Below are 25,265 nucleotides of genomic sequence, written 5' to 3' on the forward strand. Positions count from 1 at the left end.
ACAGTTGAGCTCTGCTTCCACGCCTAGAACATGCAACGCTGTGAATGTACCAGTTTAGGCCAGCAGGACCAGCTCAGACAGCCTCTTGGCTCAAAGGCATCATTTTTCTATTTTTTTCCTCCTTTCCTTCTCTCTTTCTTTCTGCTAATTGCAGTGAATCTGGGATCATGCTCCCATAGGGTTGCAAAGAGAGGAAGAAGAATGTTACGATCATCCAAACCTCCCAGTGATGAAAAACAAAACTTCTTTCCTTTGTGTTTAAGGAAAAGCTTGGCTTATTCTTCATAGACATGGATTTTCCAGGAGATTAATAACATTAGCAATTACAAGGTACTTTAAATAAAGAGATTTCCCTTTTATTATCTATAGACTGCTGAGACTATGATTGTCTCACCTCTTTTCTGGATTATTGTTAATTCATTATTTGCTGCAGTTTATCTTCTTCCATTAGGCATTAGCTGCATAGAATTTGCTAAAATTGACCAAAGGATGAAGAAATCCATGCACCGATTTAAGTGCCTTCAAGATTACCTCATTCAACTACAGGTTTTCTTCCTCTTACCACTGTGGTATAATACAGATATTCCTATAATCATGAGGATCTTTCAAAAGGCAGAACAGTTTTATGGTTAAGGCACTGAGGTGCAAGATCAGAGTTCAGTCCAGGGCTCTGCTGTTCACCTGCTCCATGACCTTGAACTTATGAATAAATAAGCCTGTGCCTGAGTTCTCCCAGCTGTAAAACAGGGATTATAATGTTCACGCTGTCTGTAACTTGCCTATTTTTGCTGCAATCCCTTCAGGGCAAGGGCTGTCTCTTCCCATATGTGCAAGGATGCTCTGGCTCCCAACCAAAACCTTCGGATCCAGATTTCACAAAGTTTTGCTCAAGGAAGGACATTTATCAGACACAGCATCTGCCTGGAGGCAGCACAACAAACTTGCAGCCACAAAAAGGAGACCCAAAAGGAGAGGACTGCAACATTGGCCACTGACACCAGAGCCCGAGTTGCTTCTTGAGCACGCTGGGGAAGTGGAGGGATCCAGGACACCATGTGCCTGCTTGACAGCTCTGGGGACGGAGGCAGCCCTGAGCTTTGGCTGTCTAACCGCTCTGGCCCCTGGGAGCCTAGAAGCACAGCTCAGGCCCCCAGCGCTGCTGAAAAGAACCCTGATCTCTTAAAACTCTCAATGATCAGCTGGGACTATCAAGAACAGCCACAGTTTAAAATATGTATGTGAAGGCTCTGATGAAGGTTGCAGCCCAGAAACTACATTAAGGAGTCCCTGCTGTTGATGTTAGCATAAAAACAAATGAAAATGCAGATTCTTATTTGAACTCCGTAGGGCTGATGGCCTGACCAACTGGGTTGTCTCTAAATGACTTAATTCTTTCACAGAATCTCCATAACACTTCCCCCCTCTTTCCTCCAGGGATCTATATAAAGCTTTCTGCATTTCTTCTTCTGATGGATCTCATTTCTAAAAATACTTTTACAAAGAACTGCCTTTGGTGGCAATTAAAAATGTGACACAATGTAGTGCCAGAATCCATTGAAGAAAACATAAATCACAAGGTATGCATCAAGTCCCTGATACCAACCTGCCTCCACAACTACATAACAGGTCCTTAAAATTTCTCCCTGACATTAAACCAGTATTGTCAACCCCCTGCTCAATTCTGCCGGTTAACTCAGCTGAAGATGTGTGAATGTACAAGCAATCCAAAAATACTTGCTCCCTAATTCTCTCATTATGTTTGTGCTCCAGTTTCCTGTCTCTGCCTGTCTGCTGTGTCTATCCACATCCACAATTGTGAGTCACATCGGCCAATTTCTATCATGTTTGACAGAAGATACTAAGCTCCTACCTACCACCTTAGGAAATCCACAGATGGGTAGAGGAGAGGGAAGATATTAATGCCTCTTTGATGGGAAATACAAGGAGAAGAGCTCAGCCATTATTCCTTCTGTTTGGTGGTGTCCTGGTGGTCTAATCAGTAGTCGTGGAGCTCACATGCAGTCATAGCCTATGGTCTTTCTGGCCCAATTAACTGTCTAAGCAAAGACAGGTAGCTGGTTAACCTACAGTGGGAAGTCACTGCAGAGAGGATGTAGACAGGTGCTGAGAAAATGCTATGTGGAACTCAAATTAAGTCAGAAGACTCCAAAGGTCCAAGGAGTAAATTGAGATAATTTGGTGAAGAATCAGAAAAAACACAGGGGAAGAGAGCCGGGGACGCAGGGAAGAACCAAGTGCTGTGGGTCTGAAGGATCACAGGAGAGAACATGAATCTTTCATAGGGAACCAAGGGGATAAGAAAAGTTGTGGTACCTGGTACCACAGGAAGGGGAATACACGGGCTGGAGAGTTAGGGGTAGACTGTAGGTAGTGTGGTGAAAAAGGTCACAAGCTGTGAGTAGAGAGCCGACTTTGGAGACCACCCCATGCTGATAAATAATACCAATTATTTTAATTTACAAAACAGTTTAACTGGCAAAACCATTTCCAGCAGTGAGCTGAACTCAAACCAAGAGGAAGACCTGACTTCAGGCATTTCAAAGTACAGATTTGCTCTGAAAGGTATAGGTATATTTCAGATTGCGAGAGAAGGCACTTTCATGATTTCACCAGATCCTCCTCACTCAGGCCAGAAAAGAATAGCTTTCCTCAACCTTAATTTGGTGCATTTATTGCTAGCTGAAACCAGTTCTAAACATGCAGAACCGGGGGGGGGGGGGGGCAGATCTAGTTCCATTTTAAGGCCAACATTTAGATTAGTTTTTAATGGAGCTGAACTATTTTGTCCATTTCTGTTACTTGCTACAGTGGCCAATATGCAGAAATACAGCCTGCATTAGTAACTGGAGTTTTGCTGTATTAGAGAGAAAATTCCCAATGGAAAACATGCTAAAACGGCAGAGACAGACTAGAGATGAAGCTGGCCTGATGTATTTTACAACCCATAATACACCGGATTTTAAATCAGAAAACCCAAGTAATTTAAGATTAGATTCCTTGTTAGCTGCATAATGTATGTGCTTTCATGCTGATACGTCTCAGGTGAACTGCATCACGTGAGTATGGTTTTCCATCTACAATTTCCCAGCATGAACTACGGAGTCTCTAAGCTACTAATTACACTGACAAATACAGTCTCACCAGCGTGCTGTCTGGCTGCTTACACCTCCACGCCTCTTTGTAGATTTGACTGTAAGCTCTTTGGGGTCTGGAACAACTCTGCTGTTTGAGCACACAGCATCTAATACAACAGTGATCTAATCCAGACTTGGACACCTAGTTACTAATATTATGGTAGCTGCAGTAATGAATCATGAAGCATTAACAAGAATCACAGCAAAAGCTGTTGCACACAGTAGCAACACACCCCAGGCATGCCGCCATTAACCCTAGACTTGAGCCTGTTGTGTCTAATTCTGTTTTCATTACATTCATAAAAGGGAAGCATAATTCTTCAGGGTTCTTATGATTTTTTAGCAGCAAAACTCATGCAAGAATAATTGTATAAGCAAGCAAAATATTTTTTTGCACAAAAGAAGTCATAACTGAAATAAGGATACCAGGTAGTTATTATTAAGAGTATGCTGCAGAGAAATCTTACAGACAGAGGTAGGGGTAACATTATGAATTAATTTTAAGAAAGGACTACTGATGAAGGTGCCTTGCAATCTACCCCAGATACCCCACACAGACGTAGCAAAAGGCAGAACAACAGGCAAACGTACAATTTTATTACAAAACCATCCTGAAGCCTTCTGATTTAGAATTGGAGGGTGATTTGGAAAACAAGAAAGAGAACAAGCTGTGTCTGTAATGTCAGGATCTCCCTTTCCACGTGAAGACCTCACTCGTACATGAATCGCACGGCATATTACATCCCTCTCCCCGTGTAATTACTCCAGCTGCCCAACGTGTCATGGCCAGAGACTGGACTGAAATATAACTTCCTGCTTCAGAAGGGACTGAAGTCTTGGAGGGATTAAAAATGAGGGAAAAGAATGACTCATCTTAAGGATGACAACTAGAATATTTTTTTGTCACAATTATAAAGAGTTTTCTTTCATCAACTATGCTGGAAAGAACATTATGATTCAAACATCTGTTCTTCTCATAAGCTTCGCTCCTCAATACAAACGAATCTGTGCCTCTCTCAAACTCTTCTCATGGAGAATGCTCACAGCACTCCCATTACTCCCACTATCTCTTTCAAAAGCGGGTTTACCAACATAACTGCTTAAATACACATAACTCAGGCTTAACTCCAAGCATCAGGTTTCCCAGCACTGAAGGTAACGGGGTTGGTAATGCTTAGGCATTCGGTGACTCGTGCTACTAAGCCATGTACAGTTATCAAGTGGGAACGGGATCATTTTTTCCACAAATGCTTTGCAGGCAGCACTGACTTCCAGCCCCCCCTCAGTGCTGACAGGCGAAAGCACATCCCCCTGCGCTGTATCCTGGCCCTGGCGCCAACCAGAACCCGATGCTTCATGGGACAGCTCAGAAGAACTTGGCAGTAGGATGCTATGGACAAAGGTGGTTTTAGACAGCAGCAGGGTTTGCTGTGAAGATAAACAGAGGACATCTGGGAGGTCAGACCCTTGGAGAAGGCAAGTGATACAAGGCCTTTTTGAGCAGGTCACCAGCCTGGTCGCACCCTGATGGATGGCATCATCTGACCAACACAGAGTTGCCCTCCAATTCCCATGAATGAAGGGCTGGCAAACGCACCACACAGCAAGGACTGTATACCTTTCAGAACTTAAACTATAATTTTTAGAAGCATGGACAATTCCTTTTTCATACAGCCATAAAGCTATAATCCTTAGCAAGATGATATGTTTTTAAAAGGATGTCTGTGGCAAAAATTCAACTGCCTTTAGGAGAGCTGAGTTCCTACTCCATGGCGTTGAGTTTTCTTTCCCTCCACATGATTCAAAGAACAAAACTCACAGTTGTGAGCATTCAACATTAGCACACTGGACTGGCTCTTGAGCTACAGGAAGTATTATGTTGACTTTACTGTTGGAGATGCAAAAAAAAAAAATACACTTCTCAACTGCAATAAATCTTCACAAAATCAAAAATCAGCTCGTCAACTCACCTTCACCTTGCTTAATTCTGCCCCTCTATAAAGTCACCTAAGTACTGCACAGGAGTGGACAAGATCAGCATTGGGGTTGGCCATTGATCCTGACAAAAGCATCGAGCACAAACTGCAACACACAGAACGGTCCCAGTTCCCCTTACCTACCAATCTCTTCCTCAAAATTAAGCTCCTTTGCTCATCACTACACAGGGGAAAGGAAGGATGACATTTCCCTCTTCCTCTCCTCTCCTTGTCCCTCTGGCCCACCTCTTGCATCCAAGAAGCTGGGGAGATGCTTACTAAAAAGCCACAGCAAGTCATATAACCTCTGCCTGTCAATTCCTGCCTGAACAGCCTTGCTTCTTGGCTGTAAACAAGTTTTAAGCATCTACTAGTGACTCAGCCTGTTAGGAAGGATTACTACTAACACCGCCACCACCATCATCATGATTTACTAGTGACAGGGGACATTCTCTTTCCTTTCCATTGCTTAACAACCACACCTGAATCCTTTCAAAATGTAGCAAATGCTACCTTTGATAGCTGATAAATACAAGTAACACAGTGTTCTGCCTTTATGGCTTATGTTCAAAACAGGTGTTTTCAAACGTAAGAAGATGCAGATAATGGCTATTAACAAAACCAGAAGAAAGGAGACAGGTTGATGACAGCCGTCCTTTCAAAGGAGGAAAGAGGCAGATTGATTATAAAGGATAAACACAAAGGAGGAAAAAACAAAGGCTAGTTTGGCACAAGAACCCTATGACCATTGATAAATTTTAGCTGGAAGCTAAAGATTTCTTGCAAGTGAGATTGCGTAACAGCCTACTGGTTGGCGGGAAACTATTTTTAAGAGGGAGGTTGATGAAGGAGGATTGGATGCCACTGGCTGTGACAGCAGGCATGCCAAGAGCCTCCTTCAGCCCTGCGTCAGAACCACCCAGATGGGGATGCCTCCCTACAACTCTCCCAATGCCAAACAGGAGACACTCAAGCCGGCTGCATGGGAAAAGAGCCAATAACACCACTAAGCTATATCTTGCACTCTGCCCACTTATAATCTTTCCCTAGTGCTGCAAAGATCATCGAGAAAAAAAAAAAAAGTAAGCAAAATGAAAAAGGAGAACATCTATAGAGTTTTTGACTCTCCAGAATCAAGAGAACATTTCATCTGTAGGTACTACCAGAAATCCTTCTATCAGGTCTCAATTCACATCCCTTTTCCTAAAAACTGTTCAAATCATTGCTCACTGACATTTTTCTGTACAATGTTAACTTCCAACCAGCAGCGAGGGAAATTTCTAACCCCGAAATGCAAGCTACAGTGTATTTAAGGTGCAGTCATTTAAAGCGCATTTAGCTATTTACAGAATTCATATAAGATGCGCTTGTATCTGAAAAGGTTACAACCTAATCGAACAAAATAATGATACACAAATGTTCTCCCCGAGTACACCACAGGTTTACCTTGGCCTCATGCTGTCCTCAAGCCTCTGCTCAGGAGGGCTGCTGCCAAACACCTTTCCCATCTGTGTGCCTCTCCTGAGCATCAGTAGATTCACAGTAAGAAAAGAAGTGCAAGTAATGCTTATACTTAAAAGGCTACTCAAAATTATTAGGAATCTCAACACGACAGAGCCTTTGGAGGGTGTTAGGTCCCTCTCTGCTTAGAAACAGCCCCACATCAGGCCTAGGCAGAGTCCAGGTGAGCAAACTGTCTTGGCACATTCCTGTTGTGGAGTGCCTTCACAGAACCAGCTCACATGCAGAGACAGCACAGTGAAAAGCTTGTGTCAGAAGGAGGTGCTGAGTTTGTTCACAGTGTGCAGGGAATCAGGGGGCACAGTGACCAGCATGAAGAGCGCAGCAGCCCCAGAAGCATCAGAAGCAAAACCACACTATTAGAGAATGCCATAATGCTTCCAAAGCTGAGCCCGCAGCTCCAAATGCTGCCAACGGGCTGTACCGACACCCCAGCTCAGAGGGATGTGAGCTTTATCACCCCCATCCCTGTGCCACCTTGCTGGTTCTGTTACTCCTCCTCCCTGTCCAACAGCTCAGCCTTGGGGGACGCTCTTACACTGGAGGCAATGTGACAGTCTCCTTTTCCTGAGTGCCTACCTCCTTTATCACAACTTTCCCCTGACACCCACCAGCAGCACATTATTTCCACTGCTAGTTTTCACTGTTACTGTTAGTCAGAGACAAAGGGGCACAGGACAGACAGCAACGCTGAGAAGAAATACCTGTTTTTATCTCCCAACTGATGATGCAGTATAGAAAATGCTAGTTCTGATGTACGATTGTTTCCCTCTCTTTATTTCAGACTTGCTCATTTCTTAAACTGTCTATGGCATCCCAGCAGCACGAAGAGGCTATGGGGCACTCTACAGATATACTCTTTATTTCAAGAGCAATAATTTAGGCTTGTCAGTGAAAGATAGGACCTGCACAGACAATTTAAGCTTTGCACAGTAGATGTCCGAGAATTTATTTTATCACCAGTGGAATATTACCAGTAGAGAAATGGTGAACGCAATAAAACTGCCCATTACTTTAAGTCTTACAGGCTAATTTAATCCTTCATTTAGTACTTGCACGCTGCTGCAAGGGTATTCTGGGGCCATGGGAAAATTCCTGAAGCGTGCAGGATCACTGCAAGCAGCCTTATGCTGCCCTCCACCCTCACAGACGCTGGCAGGGAGCCAGCCTGCAGGCTCGCTGGGTTGCTGTATGGGCTGGCTGGCCCCAGGGAGCCTGACATGAGCAAATGCCGGGACTAGGGCAGCTCCGGTCCTGCAACAGTTCACCATCCAGAAAGCTCCTTCCCAAACTGCTGGGCTGCTTGTGCCACACTTTCCAAGAGGAGCAGTAGCACTGAAATTCAGAGGCCCTAAACGTCAGGTATGCCTGCAGCACGTCTCTCAGGGACAGGAGAGGCTGGCACACACAGCCTTTATCTGACTCCCACAGCCCATGGCAGGTCCGGGCTGCCATGGCTTGTGAGAGAGAAAAGTTCACAGATGAAAAGTGAACTGCCTGGTACTTGTGTGTGTGCTTTATACAGCCTAAAAACCTAGAGGGCCAAACTTGATTCTTGATTTCCCTTTCCTTCAAATTCATAGGGCCAGGAGAGACTGCATGCAGAAATAAACTAGGGGGCTGATCAGGAAATTGATAGATTTATGGGCTTATAAAAGCTCAAGAAGTCCAAAACCAGCCTTGTACCCAATACATACACTTACACATACAAGTGCATGCATGCACGTACACATAGATCCCAGATCATACGCTGTTACAGATTTTTCATTCTGTAGCTTGCCTTCTTTTAAAGCTGTGCTTGATCTTTCCGTTTTTTTCATCATTAAGTATCTTAGCAGCCTCAGAAGCATGGCACAGAATTTTTGGGAGGAATAGGGAAGACTCATTTTGCTCACAAAAGAGCAGAAAAAACACGAAAGATTTAAAAATACCCCATAATCCTACAGTCTGTTTTCTGTAAACCAAATCCTTGCCACGCTTTTCAGACATCAAAAAAATGACAGCTTGTGAAATTTCAGTAAAATAAGGTCCAGAATGGACTGCCCACTGACTGGTGAATATCCCCAAATAATCACTCATTATTAATTGCTTCCCCCCCCACTTAAGTATAATCTCACAGAAGAAACATGTCCTAAACTGGCATAATCCAGCACCTTTTTATTAACAACAACACAGAGGAGGTAACTTCTACCAGTTGAATAAAACTCGTGTGTGTGTGTGTGTTCATGCTATTCCTCAAAAGATGCAGAGCTTGAACCTTCTCTAGCTTGCTGAGCTGAGATCCTGGGAAGGGGACCACCATCCCAGTATGCCTTACGTCTCATCCTCCGTGAGCTTCTACAGGCATCTCCTGAGCTCACTGAAACCCTCTTGTTTAGGTTGTGTTGTAAGACCAGAGCGAACACAACACTTCACCCCAAAAGAATGGCAGTATTTCACCCCGTCCTGCCCAAGTGAAGTTACAACAGCAGAAACTTGGGCACTTTGCCACCCTTCTCACTCTGCCCTCCTGCATTTCTTTCTTATGCTTCATATGAAGTCTTTCAATCAAAACCTATTCCCATTTCCCAAAGTTCAATATTCTGTCTTAGCATTTCAACCTTGTGCTTGTGAGAAGAGAAACTATGTTCACTTATATATCAAACTGAAATGAATACATGTGTATAAGAAAATATTGGCAAAACAAGTATCTGCTCATCCGCATGACAGAGGCAGCACAGGTTCTCTCTAACACTTGTTTTCAGTCTTCTGAGACGGGGGTCTCTTGAAAGTTTTCTCTTTCTCAAAGAGGAGAAAAAGTGCATTTCTTTCATCTAACCCAATCAGTTTCGATTATGGAAATGAGGCAGTATTATGCTTGCCCTTACTCTGCCAAACCGTTCTCATCTTTTCTGTGGTACAACTCACTGCAGTGGCAGGGCATGACAAACCAGAGCAGCGTGCAGCAACACCGTCACCTCTCTCAGATGCCCTGCCTTTGTATCAACACCATCCTACGCCCTTTCCATCCAAAGCTGTAAGCAGGTTCTTGCTAAGCCAAAATCAAGAAGACAGCTGCTTTAACAATGGGTACAGTGGCTCCCATCAGACACAGGAGGCTTTTAAAATAAAAAACATCAAAGATTACAAAAGCAGAAACTAACCCCAGAAAAATAAAGTGTTCCAGAAGCTAGAGGAATTTTCTTCTTGCTCTTTTCTCAAGCCTCCCTGGTCTGTTGAAGCAGCCTCCTTGTGAAACTATGCTAACAAGTAAAAAGGTCATACCTGTTTAAGCAGATGATAGGATGCTGTGTCTGGTTGTTAAACAAGGGAAACTCTCTGTTCCTATAAAGAAATAGAAATATACACTCTCTTTAGTCTCTATTCAGTGAATTTAGCATAAACTCAATAAGGACTATAAGATGTTGCATATTTGTACACTTACGTCTGAGCCTTTTTCTCTCAGGTTTATTTCCCAAGGCTCACTTCAGACACATTAACTCAGATCCCCTGTTACATCCAGTCTGCTTTGGGACCACCAAGGAGCTGCTTAATCCCTAGGCCTGCTCTAAGAAAAACTGGCAATGGCTCCAAAAAGCTAGCCATTAGGGAAGGCAAACGGAGCACAGCACACTCCCAGCCAGACTCCCTCCATTGGGAGATCTGGTGGGGCTGATGTATGCACCACCTCTGCTGTGGGAGGATCTCAAATAGGAATGAGGAAAATGGTTGCAAAAATGCCCAGAAAGTAATGAAAGAAGAGCGAGAGCCCCAGCAAGACACTTCAGGGCAGCTGAAGACATCGGTGCAGGGAACTACTCCAATTTCTTCTTAAGACTGTTTTTCTTGCCTCACTTGTATAGCAGAGGGTCTTAAGTTTTCTCCAGTTTATCTGGGATAAATAGGTTAGATAAATAAAGGTTACCACAGACATTACTAATCCTTTTGTGCTCCTCTTTGCTCAGTGAGAAATGCTTGGACATCAAATGTAGTTGGCCTGTTGAAACAACCTCCTCTGCACATCCTGCTACACACCCTCTCTCCTTATTTTAAGTCTTTGATCAGAGCCCACCAGGGAAAACATTACAGATGCAAGCAGCAGACAGACACTGAAACGGCTGCAATCAGAGAGAAAGGGGTCTCCTTGCTACGTGTGTCTTTGAGTATTCCCTAAGTATTATGGGGACAGCTGGTACTATCGCCTATATTTAAGGCTGCTCAGTTCCTTGCCTCTCAGATGCTTGTAACTTTGTTGATTTTAATTGTTCAGAAATTAATTCTCCATATATGATACTGACTCAAGCTAATGCTTTGGTTTGGGAGTTGTTTGTTTTAAAGCTTCAGCAAGAATGGGCCAGGCATTTCCAGGAACTAGATTAGTGAGAAATACATGACTAAAACCAAGTTAAAAAGAAGGATAGTATTAAGGTAATGATAAAAAATAGGATGCATGTATGCAATTAGAGAGAATCACAACGCATACACACAAAGGGGACTAACCTTAAGCTGGAGAGCAGTTCAGGCTTTTCCTGTTTCCCAGCCTGGACTCTCATTCTTTGACGCTGAGTTAGTCTCCTTGCCTGCACCATGTCACTGGCATAGGGCTGTGCTAGCTACAGCTTTCCACCAGTTTGCCCAGTTAACATCCAGCAAGAAGTGAAATATTTTTGCTGCCTTGAAGGGGAAAGGTTTCAGACAGTTCTGACAGCAAATAAATGGAAAACGACTGTTCCACCTTACTGCAGAGACTGTCAGCAGAGTGTACCACTCACTTACACGCAATAATTAGTTACACTAAATGAGCTATGTGGAAATGAGGCTCCAGCCAACATCAATTCTCACCCGCAGGATGAAGAGGAATGTTAAAATAAGCTAATTAAATTTGCTCTGGCTCAGCAGAAAGATCGATGCTCTCGACAGCTGAGTGTTCAGCACTCGGCGTCCCAACAGCCCTCTGATGTGTCACTGATGCAAAATAATGCCACGTAGTCAGAACCAGAGGAGGTGGATGCACGCTTCTTGGGAGAGGTAAATGCAGAAGACAGAGGCATTCAACAGGACATTAACAGAAGGAGGGACACACCTACAACAAATCCCAGATGACCAGATGGAATTTTTAGTGAATTAAAAAAAAAAATAAAAATTGGCTTGGTACTTTCACATTGTCTACTATACCAGCATTGAACATACGCTCTAATAGTCTGAACTGAAACCTCAATCACCTCTCTGCTAAAAGTCTACCACAATAAATGTGATTCTAGCCAGCAGCAGAATACCATAAATACCAGACAATCAACATAAAAGATGCCAGAAGTGGGAAGCAGTTTTTCTACCCCAGGCATTTGCTGGGGACAGGCTGTAATCAGCATTTCCACCTCTTGCTGACCAGGAAGAAAATGAGATGGTTCAAAGATTCTTCCCCTAGAAAACAGGAGAGACACCCACTCACACAGAGAAGCCAACAGCTCCACATTCGGGGCAGTTATCTAGAAAGCAAGACATTAACATTTAAGTGTCTGGTCAGTACCTGGCTACCACAGATATGAATGGGGTTTTCCACTTCCTATGAGCATTTTCTAATAATCATGGTGCAGAATGTGTTAGGAATGTGTTTCTTTTTGTTTGTTTTTCTCCTCTTGCTTCAGATAGAAATCCCTGAAGAACATGTCCCAGTAAGGAATTCATTGAAATTAGCACAGCCTTTAGAAAAGCTTTGTGCTTTGATGAAGGGACATGCTGGCTTGTTGGTGCTTTGGCGCCAGGATTGCGGGGAACGGCACCCTGGCTGCTCTGAGCATCACCCTTTCCAAGGGACAGGGCACAAAACAGACTAGCTATTTTTCACTCCTAATGGGAAGCTGCCATTCAGAGACCCTTCAATCTTGGATATGAAAAATCTTTATCAGATCATACAAGTTTATCACAATGAATAAACCTTGCTGCAGTCCCGTTCACGAATATGGACTGGTAAGTGCATTTAGCACACGTTTACTTAAGTACACCGTACATTTTTTCTGTTGATGCAAACTAACACAGGTCTAGACAGCTCTAGGCTGGATGCACTGCAACCTAGCACAAAATGGGTAAGGATACCTGTTTATTCTGGCTCTGCCGCTCACCTGTGGATAGAGCATGTCACCGACTGCATCCTGCTTCCCCTGTTGCATCTATTGGGGATTGCATTTCCTTCTTTTTGTTAAACACTTTAACATCTGCCTATAAAAACCGATAGAAAAAACCCAATGTGCATATACATACACGTGCACAACAGAGGACTAAGCTCTCAAGAACGAACTATTTGTAATTATTCTTCACTAATGCGCAGCTACTCCTGCTTCTCCTCTTATTAAACTTTCAAAAACAACTGGCTTGATAGATTTATACATTTTGTTCAATAGAAAAAAGTATCTGGCTTTTACAGAAGCTGTTTCTTTCATTTTGGGGGGCTTTTTCAAAGACTCCTATCAAACCATGCATCTATTCAGTTATTTGTGATGAAAATTATAATGACTAAGTGCATACTTTTCCTAAGCTGTTCTACTTCTTCCCCTGAGAAAGGAGCTGTGCTGTCATCCTGTGGGGTCAGCCTATCCTCCCGAGGCCCTGACTCTGCCTTGCAGACGTCTATTAGCTTCACTGAGCTGCCTGCAGAATTGCGCATTTAAGACTACAAACTCTTCAGTCTGGGAGCTTGTCTTTTGCTACATATTCCCCCAGAGCAGCGAGCAAGCAATGATAAAAACCTAAATTGCCGCAAATTACTTTTAAGCATTTAGTGTTTTGCCCAACAATGCATTATACACGTTAGTCTGCAATCACTAAGGCTGCAAATGGATCCAATCCATTAGCACCAAAGCTTTCCACATAGCTTTTTCCTTTCAGAGTACACTCTTCTCCTCCTTCTTACTTCCCACCCCCCTCATGGTTTCCCTTCGGCAGCAGAGGCTTAAAATAAGATACCAAACATTTTTCAAAAGGATGCAAAGAAAAATAATCTGATATCTGGAGGGCAGAATTCACTACACACTTATTATTCAGTTTCCAAAGTGCTAGGGAATGAAGGTCACGTACATCCGAATTTCAGCTGGTGTTGATGTGGATAGTGAATGGCTTTAAAGCACTGCAGCTAAAAGAGGCGGTCCAGAGTCCAGGTTATGCTGGTGTAAATTGCTGACAATTGGCAGAAGTCAGCAGCTTACCCTGGCTGCAGACATGGCCCAGAAATTCAGGAAGGACTGCAGTAGGGTGGTACCTCAACTTGAGAATCAAGAGTCCAGTGCCACCCTGACTGAGAAAAACCTCTACTGAAATTTTCACCATCAGTTTGAATGGGCTTCAGGCAGCACATAGGTTCAGAACTCCTCTCACTCCTAGAATATGCCTGTGTCTGAAAGCTGGCTATGCAGTACTGTCAGTTAGGAAGTGTTCCCTTTTGACTCAGCTGATGTAGAAAAAGTTTTAATGCTGCAAAAACAAGCAATGCTGATCTTGGCATCACAAATTTATTTATTCTAAAAGCTATTAAATTCCTTCTGTGTTACAAATGACTGGATTACTCTCAACACTTTTTAATTCCCACTGCTTTTCCAGTGACTACAGAAATCTCCTCTTCACTATAACATCCACATCAAATTTTTCAGCAGGTTAAAAGAAACTTTGAAAACCCTACAAGTTGAGAAAAGTATTTTCATGGGGAAAAGCATCTTAGGGGTGCTACTGCTAGTCTGAGCAGCTCAACAGTCGTGAAGGTATAGGAGACAGAGTCAGGCTTGGTTATGACTGTGAGGAGGAGATGGGGAAGATGAAAAGCTCTCTCAGCATCCAAGAATCTTGGGTAACTGGAGCCTGAAATACGCTGCAGACAGGAGACACTGTTCAATCATTTATGGAAATCAAGGTTAGCAGTGTCAGCATTGTTGGCTTGGGAGGAAACGGTTTCCTCATCCTCTTGGCACAGAAGTAACTTGGCTGCATTAGTGGCTGCCACTAAGTAAGGAATAAAGAAAGGAAACAGAGAAGGACAAGGAAAGCAAAGGATAAAATGAGTACATCAATATTTTCACAGCTTGCATACAGGAGCCCAGCTAGGACCCCAAGGGGGTTTATGTTTCAGGAACCTCAGAGACAGAGACAATTGCTACATTTGATGAAAGTATACGGTGTCTGGATTTTACAAATCGTGTCTCGATAATAGTGTATCTGATTTTATAACTAGCAGGAAAAGAAATTGTTCTGATGACAATTACTGCTGAGGCATTTTGCCGCGTTTACTGGCATAGACCTGTCATTAACACTCCACTTCTCTTAACTACAACTTTCTTCCGTTGTAGTTGCTCAGTAAAGATAGGTCTGGGGGCTGTTTTCCTGGTCTTGTCAAGATGAATTTTAATGCATACTGCTTGAAAGATGTGCCACCTGCTATTTTATATCTATAATTTATTGTATAATGAGTTCCTATAAATTCTTATGATAGCTTAAGAGACTTGTAAAATGAATTGCTGGCCTATTTTTTTCTCAGTTCGTCAGCAAAGCAGAAAAAGCTCAGGTCACTTTGAGTTCCTCCAGACGCCCCCTTCAGCCGCAGCTCTGGCTGGCTTCCTCCGCGGAAGAATCTGGCCTCCAGGAAAAGAGCCATTATAAGACTCTCGCTGCTATGCTGGCATTGCAATGTACCACAGTTTTTGCCATTTGCTTTAAGAAGTCTCAGCTATTTCAGACACCCATTAAACCGTTGTATGGACACAAGCTAAATCTTCACATGCTGGAGAGGAAAAGCTCACCAGAGACTCCTTTCTGGACAAGGACAGTCTGCTACAGTCATTTAGTGAAACAGAAACCAGCAACCCTGCAAGTTGGTAGCCAAGAAAAAGTATTTATTTAAGATCTGCGACTGAGAAATCTTTCACCCATTAGGGGCACACTGTCCTCACCTCAATATCACACACCAGAAGACATGTTTAGACACTTGGGTCTAGTGCCACACACACAGCGCTCCCATTGGAAGCTGGAGACTTTTCCATTTGGGACATTACTTTACGTTCCCCCTACCTCTTGGAGTGAGGACCTTGCCAAACACTACTAAGTTTGTAGGCAGTGATTGTGATTTCTTCCCTTTTTTCTTTTCCTCTTAATGAACAGCAGAAAAAAAAATTACCTACTTCAGAACAAGGGTACTGTACTACATGCATCTTATTAAACACTGCATTTAATCTGTCTTTTGACTAACAGTACTTTCTAAAACAAGCCATAGCTTTCAGTAAGTTCATGGACACAAACCCAAAAGTGTGTGTTGAAATGAGACTGTTCCCAAGCAGAGCTCTTGCAGCGAATAAAGCCAGGATGTGCCAAGATTGCAGAGAGCTTTCTGTCTCAGTCATGAGTGACAGACACCATCGACAGAGAAAATCAGCCATTGCCTTTCATCTCCTTACAAAAGCCTTGACAGCCAAGCTGTTGCAAACCAACTGTATAAGAGTCTTTCCCTTAGACATCACAGTAATTTGGGGGGAGGAAAAGGGGAGAGCAGAGAGGAGGGAAGAAGAGGGCCTGAGGAGCTGGGACAAAGTGTAAGGACAAAGCGCGACAATGAGACTGACGGCTGGGCAGAGCCACTTCCAGCTTTGCTAAGCATGGATTTAGGGAAGCTGAAGATGCGCTGCCCAGAGCGCCCACAGCAGGCAGGACCCTGCACATCTGGACAAGCCTGGTGTGAGCATAGACCACGGACCAGCCACAGGTCCATGCTGCCTACACTGCTACTCCAGGGACACGCTTCAACCCAGCAGCAATGAGGGCATTTTCTCAGTTGCTGGTGTTGAGTCCTGTCCTACCAGAGTGGTAGAAGATTCACCCCAGAGGGAAAGCAGCCATATATTACTCCATGCTAAGCTCTGTCCTGCTTTGGTTTTCAGGCTCCCTTGTCCCAAGTTAAAGGTGAGTTTCCTTTCCCTACAGCATCCAGGGCTGTAATACAGATATAGCCCACATGTGGGGTGGAGGTGAACAGACAAGGCAGCTGCAACAACTGCCTTCCAAAGGACAGCACAGGAGTCTTTCACCATTACTGAGGGTCTTCAGGGGTAGGAATGGGGCTTTCTGCAGCTGAGAAATGAAGAAGGACGTAAGAGAGGGGGTTAGAAAGCAAAAGCTGCTGCACTGGCTTGGCTCCATCCTCTTGCTTGAGGATCCTTTTCTAACACACCAGTTCTGTTCATCCTGCAGATTCTCCTGTGAGAAGGCAGACAGAAAATTTCCTCAGTATATCCTATACCCAAGAGTCAACAGTACTTCAGAGGTGTGATGGAAATGCAAAGTGAGACACAATAAAAATATGTCTTTTTTTTTTTTGGCTTGGCTTGGCTTGGGTTTACTTTTCTTGTCAGTGTGATGATATACATTGTAAGGGTGTCAAACTTCAGAAGATGATTCTGATGAAAAAGTAATAAAATCCCATCTTGCAGGTTTGTAGACTGAGAGACTTCCTGTGGGTAACAGAGTGGGTTACTGCCCAAGACAGGGAGAAATCCAAGGTCTCTCAGCTCCTGCCACTAATAATAAGGTCAAACATATATTCCCAACATTGCCCCTGATGTAACATGGTATGTAACTCCATACTCCTGTAGTAACCAAGTGCAGCCTTGTCCCAGCACGCCTGTTAACACAAAGTACGTGATGCCAGGAGAAGAGCAATGGTGCAGGATTCAGGGCTGCTCTGGGGCTGTATGGGGAAGCCACGTTAGCCTACAGCTAGTCCACAGGTTCCTGTAATCAGCTGGCTGTATGTTATCTCTAATTTTAAATGTTCCAAAGTTAACTTTGAGAAGTGGAGAGCAGGCTGTGCAAATTGTGCGGTACCCATGGTAACTGAGTTTAAGCTGCGGTTTTACACCTAGATGGATTTATTTGACATAATAAGGACCAAAGCACCAGATTAAATAAGGAAGGGACGCAGAAGACATTGGCTAGAACGCATCCTTGAAGCATATGTGCCACCAGAGATGCCCAAGATAAATACAAATGGCATAAAAACATTGCCTGAAGACCTCCACCTGGGAGCAAACACGACACGGGATGCAGTACAGGTTAGCAGGCATTCCCAGCCTTTTTTTGCAGAAATTTTAGTAACATACTTTGGATTTCTGCTTCTTCCTTCTGCCCAGTTCAGAGCATCCCAGCCAAGCAGTGGTGTGGCAGTATTGGCCACATCTCATGGCACATTGTGAAAGTTTTACTGGCACTGTTTTGGAACGCACCACATAGCTTTGCTCATGATTGTATTGACAGACCCATTTCACGCTCATCCTAGTAATACACGCACTTTTCATGCACCATACAACTGCAGAGCAAAAGCTCCCAGAGGCTTTAAATCTTTTATCTTCTAAATCACCTCTAAACTGCTTATCTCCATTAGCAATCTGGAATGCACAAGTCACCTGTCACAGGGTGAAAGGGAATTAAGTAAAGCAAAGTCTTTTGGTAGTTGAGCACTGGAAGCTTTTTTCCTGCTTTGCCAGGGATTTTCCAGATAGCCCTTGCCGTCATTTCCTCCAGGCCTGCCTAAAGGTATGCACCTCCAGAGTTGTGAGCAATGCCCACCGCCACCCCCTGCACATCCCAGCCAGGCACCCCAGGGACAGTGTCTATAAACTGTTACCCGCCTAATTAGGCCACGTCACACCAGCTCAGGAGCTGCTAAGCGGGACAGCCCAGCAAACAACTTCCTTGGTCAGCTTCAGAGGTTTTGGGGAAGCCCCTGAGGTGCCAGACGCTTTCACAAAAAGACGTCCATCCACAGACTGGACTTCAACCCTGGTGAGTGCCAGCCTCCCTTCTGTGCCAGGGTAGAGCTCACCAGAGGAACCAGAGACCATGACCGAGACCTCACCAGGGTCTGCAGTGAGAATGCACAGTGAGAGGTGGCTTAGGAGAGGACAGGGTATGACAGCAGCCCTTGAGGACAGAATCACCACCATCTCCCTGCTCCGGATAGACACAGTCTAACCAAGGCAGCCATCACGGTTAAGTCACAGTTGTCCCAGGCCAACTGCTTGACTCCACTGCAGGAGGTGCCCTGCCTGGTAGCCAGAGGAATGGAGAAAATCGTTACATGTGCCTCGTCTGTTTGACTTTGTCATTCCTCTTGAATCTCAGCTCACACTCGCCGTGTCAGTAGGTCAACCTAACATGCTGAGCACTGACCTGAGTCACCTGGAGCCCTGCGACATGGTCTGTCTTGCTGTCCCTCCAGCGGGGGAGACTGCCATGGGCAGAGGGGTGGAGCAGACATCGTGTGTGAGGAACATCTGAAGTCATGACAGTGAATGCCGCTGGGTTTTGTCTGTCAGTCAGGAAGGCTGTGTGTGGGAGAACCACTGCACAAACAGCCAGACACAACCGCTAGGGACTGCACACTCCATGAAGCCACTTGTAGTGGAAGGAGACAAAGACTCCATATATGCATGACTTCCTATAATTCAGTAAGAAGCGTGAAAGTTTTTCCATAAGAAGTAACAATCTTTGAAAAAATTTGGCTCCTTCTCACTCAAACAACATCTATCCCCAAATCTGAAATAGAGCATCACTTTGTTTTCTGCTTGACCAACATCAATGCTCATAAAAAAGTGGACTGTCTCTCCTAGGCCAGGGACTGCTGAAATGACCACACCTGCCATTAAATTCCTCTTAGCATGCACCTGGTTCCTGCTTCGTGGAAAAACTAGTAACATGCTGATGACTTAAGTAAATGAGCAATGCTCCATGCCAGAGAGGATATGATACCAGGACCATCCAGGAAGAGATGTTTCCACTGTGAAACAGGACTCACCAGCTGTCGCATATTCGGCCCCAGAACACAGGGTGGTTGGCACCAGCACATCCACATCCAGCCTTGACCCTTTCTCCTGTTTTCCCCTCATTCCACTGTTCACCTGTCTTTTCCCTCCTCCTTGCTAAACTCTTAAGAGCAACAAACTCAAATGACATTTGCCTAACATCAGGCATTTGGTAAGAAATGCCAACTTCATTAGAAGATCAGTGATGCTCATGGAACATGGGTCCCACAAGCACCACAGTTGCATGGTTCCCAGAGGTGCAACAGTAGAAAAATCGTCCAAAGAGACTGAAGAATGTAGTTCTTCAGTCCCTAAGAGCCTCAGTCCCCGAATTCCCGAAAACCAAAAGCTCTTATTTTTGTATCTAATATGGAAATTAAGAAAATATTAGCAAAAACTCTTCTCCTGCACTCCTGGTTACCTGAGAGCCCTTGCCTGTTTGCAGTAGAGTACAGGTGAGTTCAGCTGATAAGAATTCAAGCACAGCTGTTTCACTGTATGCAGGCAAGAAATCTGTAAATATACTGATGGGACTGGGCAGAGGGCTGTCATGAAACAGAATTCTGGGCTGGGGTGGAGGCTCCAAAACAGACTGTGGGTGCTTCCTGAGAGGCTGTCAATGCCAGCTTCACATCTTCTCTCCAAAGTGGACATATAAACAATTTCTAGTCACAGAGTTTAGACCATTATACTCAGCAAGTCTGTCATCCTCCATTATACAATTAGTAAAAAGTCTGGAGGCCAACTCACAGCAGAAACCTCTGACTCCTCCATTCCCCTGGGGCCCATGAGCACCCACTCCCCAGCTCATTTACCTTCCACTGGCTCTGGGGGATGCAGTCCCACACAGGCTCCTGCCAATTACCCAAGTCCCCATCCAGGCTCAATGCTAACCAGCATTAACATTGCAATCTCTATAACAAGCAGGCACAAAGGGCCAGCCTCACAGCTGGGAGCAGTGATCGCACTTCCCAGCTGTGTTTGGGGTTCGTGGGCACTTGGAAATGCATCCTGTCATTAATCCACTCTGTCTGCCTGCTCTTGTGAGAAATCTTTCTGCTCAGGATGCGGGCAGCAGGGCTGGAACGAAACCCTGTGCCCATAAATAAAGCTAATGACACAAGTCTTGCTGCTACCCACTTGACCAATAACTTTTTTTCCCTCCTCTCTTTTTTTTTTTTTTAATAAACTTTTAATTTGCTGATTCTTTTGCTTCTAAAGAAACTGTGGACTGGCCTTCTCCACATGCTGGTAAATAGGCAGCTATTGCAGGGGTCCCCTGATGCTGTGGGGACCCTCTCAGCTCCAGCAGCAGCAGAAGCCCCAGGCTGAGCCAGTACCCCACACCCTGAGCCTATTAGCCTTGCTGAAACATGAAGATTTTCAGCTGGGCTGAGGTGCCAGGCAAAGCAGTCATGCTGCTTTTGAAACCTAAGTTAGTGTTTCCTTACTGGGCTGCACTGAACCAGGTGGGAATTCCCCAGGTAGATCAGCACTGCTTAGCACAGTGCTGCACTGATCACAGATGCCCAGAGCTGGCAGGGATCACCTTGCGAGGTCCCACAAGGTTTCCGAAATGCTTTCTCAATCCAAGCTCAAGATATTAAAAAAAAAAAAAAAAAAAAAAAATCACTGCATATTTCAGACTAGGTCAACTGAAATGTTTCAACTGTGTTTTACTTGTTTTTTCTTTGAGTTGAGTTTTCCTTGAGAAATTTGAGCTATTCTAAACTGAATGACTTTTTTCCTCCCATTTTCAAGACGTCTAAAAAGTCATTTTAAAATCAGAAAAGGGGGAGAAATTTTTCAGGAATGGGAAGTTTATTGAAACTAATCCCTTCCCAAGAACAGTTTTCATTTTATGATTTTTTTTTCTGATTAAAAAAAAGTGTTTGAATAGAAAAAATCCATTTAGCTCAACTTCCTAGCTTCAACATCAACCCCTAACCTAACTCTGGGAAACAAGTCCTTCATTACTTTTCCCAAAGATAAGACAGGAAAAACTGACCTGCCTTCATTTGGGAGAAGAGTTTGCTGTGAGGACTCTCTCCCGTAATGTTTATATTCCAACCACTTGTTTATTTGAAAATTATTTAGTTCCTGCAAAACCAAATGTTCTGTATTTAATAGCTTAAGCTGTAAGTTATAAAAGCCAAATTCAGCAGACTATATGTTATTAAGAAATAAGGATCCAGATGGCTAGCTGAGGTCAAGCTGAGGCCAGCATACCCATAAAGAAGACATACTTGTGTGTCCTTATTAAAGGTTTGGGATTTAGTAAAAACAGGAGTGTTTTCCTTTTAGAGCACTTATTTCAGATAATTTTGTTCACTTTAAAAAATAGCCTACATCTTTCACAAAGTTTAAAATAACTAGAAGCTGCCAGAAGTGGGAGACCACTATATTGTGGTTTCACGAGGAACTGTTGCACTTTTTTTCATATAATTAAAAAATAATGCTAACTTGTGACTACTTTTGTTAAAAGCCAGAGCCTGTGTTGAGGTTCCTGCATTTTGGGAACACTTCCTGTGGCTTGAAGGTCTAGAAATCCTACAGAAATCAGTGCCGCCTCCTCTTTTGCAGCCATCTGCTCAGCTAAGGTGAGCCTGTGACAGCGACTGCCTCTAGCTGCAGAAGATTTGTCATCATTTCATAGAATCATAGGATCGTTAAGGTTGGAAAAGACCCTTAAGATCATCGAGTCCAACCGTTAACCTAGCACTGCCAAGTCCACCACTAAACCATGTCCTCAAGCACCGTATCTATCCGTTCTTTAAATGCCTCCAGGGATGGAGACTCAACCACTTCCCTGGGCAGCCTGTTCCAGTGCCTGACTACCCTTTCGGTGAAGAAGTTTTTCCTAATATCCAACCTAAACCTCCCCTGGCGCAGCTTGAGGCCGTTTCCTCTTGTTCTGTCACTCGTTACCAGGGAGAAGAGGCCGACCCCCACCTCGCTACAACCTCCTTTCAGGTAGTTGTAGAGAGCAATAAGGTCTCCCCTCAGCCTCCTCTTCTCCAGACTAAGCAACCCCAGTTCCCTCAGCTGCTCCTTGTAAGCCGTGTTCTCTAGACCCTTCACCAGCTTTGTTGCCCTCCTCTGGACACACTCCAGCACCTCGATGTCCTTCTTGTAGCGAGGGGCCCATTTACTGATTCACAAAGCTCAGGTGGTTGATATTGGGTGCTGAAGCTTGTACTTTCTGGCCACTGTGGGTAACACAGAGGAACCACCAGATGAAGCAGTAATCACCACTGCCTGTTACTGCCCACCACCTCGCCACTAACCTGACATGGGACTTGGCTTTTGAGACCAGGAATCTGCAAATCCAACTTTCTGCAAATTATGGAGGTTTTCAACATCAGCTGAGATCAGGTTAATGTGAAAGGCCTTGGTTCCAGCAATAAGTTGAAAAGAGGGACTGGTGAGCACTGATCTGTTGAGGCTTCATCACTCCCAGGGCGAAGCCCTGCAGCTCAGCACAGGCTTCGCCTGCAGCCGCCCCAGGGCAGGCAGGGGTCTCTGCCATGTGGACTCAGCAAGACCTGCCTCAGATCCTGTTTGATATTGACATTGCCCAACAGTGAACTAGTTAACAGTTGATAACATTGTGACATGAGACTAGTGCAAGATGAAGCAATGAAATAGAAACCGGAAGAAGTTCAAGGGGTCCTGGTGCTCTCTCAAATCCCCATAGTACATCCCCTTCCCTCCTCTGAAAATCCTGGTGCCGGTGGCCAGACAAAATGAGACAAACTCACCATGAACATCAATAGCCAGCACTGCAGGAGGCACAGACCATACTGCCGGCCAAAATGCTCACACTTCCTCCTAGCAATTTACTGTCACCCTTTCTCTGATAATTCCCTTTGTTTATGAGCAGTTCAAAAGTGCATTTCATTACTATACTTTAATTGGTTTATGATTAAGCAAGCAGGCGCTGCTAAGGAGATGAGAAACCATGGTGCAACACAGTAGAAAGCATTAGATGCCTTATTTCCTCCCTCAAAAAGAACTGTATGGTGCATCTGAAAACACTCCACAAGTGGCACGCCAACAAGAAAAGCAGGGCAAATAGATTTTCTACCCTCTTGAAACTAAATCCCTGTAAAGAAAATTATTATTCTCTCTCAGCACCACATGCTTCTGATTGCATCAAAATGCATTAAAATAACAATGCTTTCCCCTAAGCTGACCAATCTCAGGAAATGATTTACGGGCTGAAAGCTGTATTTCACTTGCTGGAGACTACGTAAGCACCAGGCTGCACCGGTTATTCACAGTGCCATGCTTTCTCCAACAAAAGACAACACTGATTGCAATTACTTTCATGAAGACAGAACGAGTCAAAAATAGTGCTTTGACCTTAAGAGTCTGGACTTTATGGGACATAGCAAAGCCATTAACACCAAACACCTGTTGGAACAATTTTAGCAAAAAATATTTTATTACCTAATTTACCTAGCAAACTTGCCTCTTTTTTAGATCTAGGATGTAAAAATTGGGAAACTTTCAAAACAGAAGTTCGTTACTCAGAAGTGCGTAATAGCTTTCTTAAAACACTATGCTGTCTTATATAAATACCTTAATAAAGATTAAAGAATGTGTCTGAAAACCAAAGGTTACTGATTTGACCACAATGGCTGCAGCCTTCTGTAACAGAGGACTTCAGGTACTTTAGCACAACTGAGACCTCATTCCAAATGAGTCACACATAGTATGGAAAGTCTTAAAGAAAACTCAAGTTATATAGAGACCAGAACTTCTGCCCACCTGGCAGGTACTTTTCTTTACATTCCTGATCCACTTTCAATTCACACATTTGAAAATGGATTCACATATTTGGACACAACATTATGGAGCAATAGAACGCACATTTTCTATTTAACAAACACTTGTGTATAACAATGAAGAACACAATAAGAAGAATCTCAATTTCTGCACTGATGCATTTGCTAACAAAGTTTTTACTTTCTATTTTGAGGATATTACAATTCAAAAAAACACCCTGTAGCTCAAAAACTGTTTCCATAAATGTAAAGAGATACTAGATCTCCTTAAAAGAGGATGATGAACCATACTGCTTAGGGATATAACACAATGCCACAAGTAAAGGCCTTACTTTCACCTCTAGAATCATGTTCTGCCCATCATATCACATGCAAGAGGATGTGGCAACACTTGCAGTCCTCATTCCAAAGTTCAGGGATTGCTCTTGGTCAAGCATCTGTCAGGCAATAAGCTCTGTTGAGGGCAAACTTCTGTGCTAGAAAAGGATAAGCAAGGTGAGTGATATATGAAAAACTCCTTAGCCAAGAGGAACAGCAAACTTCCATGGTTTTTGTGCAGAGGCAGAAAGCCCTGGCACATGCTCCCAGAGCTGAAACAGGTGTCTCTTTCTGTACACGTGGAAGATACCACCAGATTCCAGCAACATGATTAGCCAGACACCTCTCAGTGCTGCCAGTTATTATAGCCACAGGTTCCCTTTGTTGGGATCACAGAGCCATGCACTGTTGGAGAGCAACCGGTGGACTCGGTTTGTGCAACCCTGTGCATCCTGAGCTCAGGATGAGCCCTGTCTCAGTTATGGAGTCAGCCCTGCACTGCAGCTTACGGAGCTCCCCAGGGTGGAACTAAACCAGCTCAAGTTTTTCTAGCTGTCTTGTAGATCAAGACCAGGAAGTAAGGGACCTGAACTCCGAGAAAAAAGATTTTCCTTGCAATCACAGGACTTGAAAGACCTCATGCACTTCGGTCACAACAACCCCATGCAACGCTACAGGCTGGGGGAGGAGTGGCTG

General features: G+C 44.0%; 1 protein-coding gene across 50 annotated transcripts in view; it reads right to left on the bottom strand.

Annotated features, from left to right (window-relative positions):
* Positions 1-25,265, bottom strand: part of MAP2 (microtubule associated protein 2) — a 240,331-nt gene that overhangs the window by 93,786 nt on the left and 121,280 nt on the right. For 46 of the 50 annotated variants that reach the window (XM_087731223.1, XM_087731227.1, XM_087731252.1 and 43 more), the window contains one exon: positions 9,917-9,976. The exons of the other annotated variants lie outside the window; for them this stretch is intronic. The gene's annotated coding sequence lies outside the window, so the exon portion shown is untranslated. The remainder of the gene's footprint in view (positions 1-9,916; positions 9,977-25,265) is intronic. 50 annotated transcript variants of the gene reach the window in all.

The sequence above is a fragment of the Nipponia nippon genome, unplaced genomic scaffold, assembly GCF_047370975.1.
Source record: "Nipponia nippon isolate SJK-2023a ecotype South Korea unplaced genomic scaffold, ASM4737097v1 scaffold_5, whole genome shotgun sequence".
Taxonomy (NCBI): domain Eukaryota; kingdom Metazoa; phylum Chordata; class Aves; order Pelecaniformes; family Threskiornithidae; genus Nipponia; species Nipponia nippon.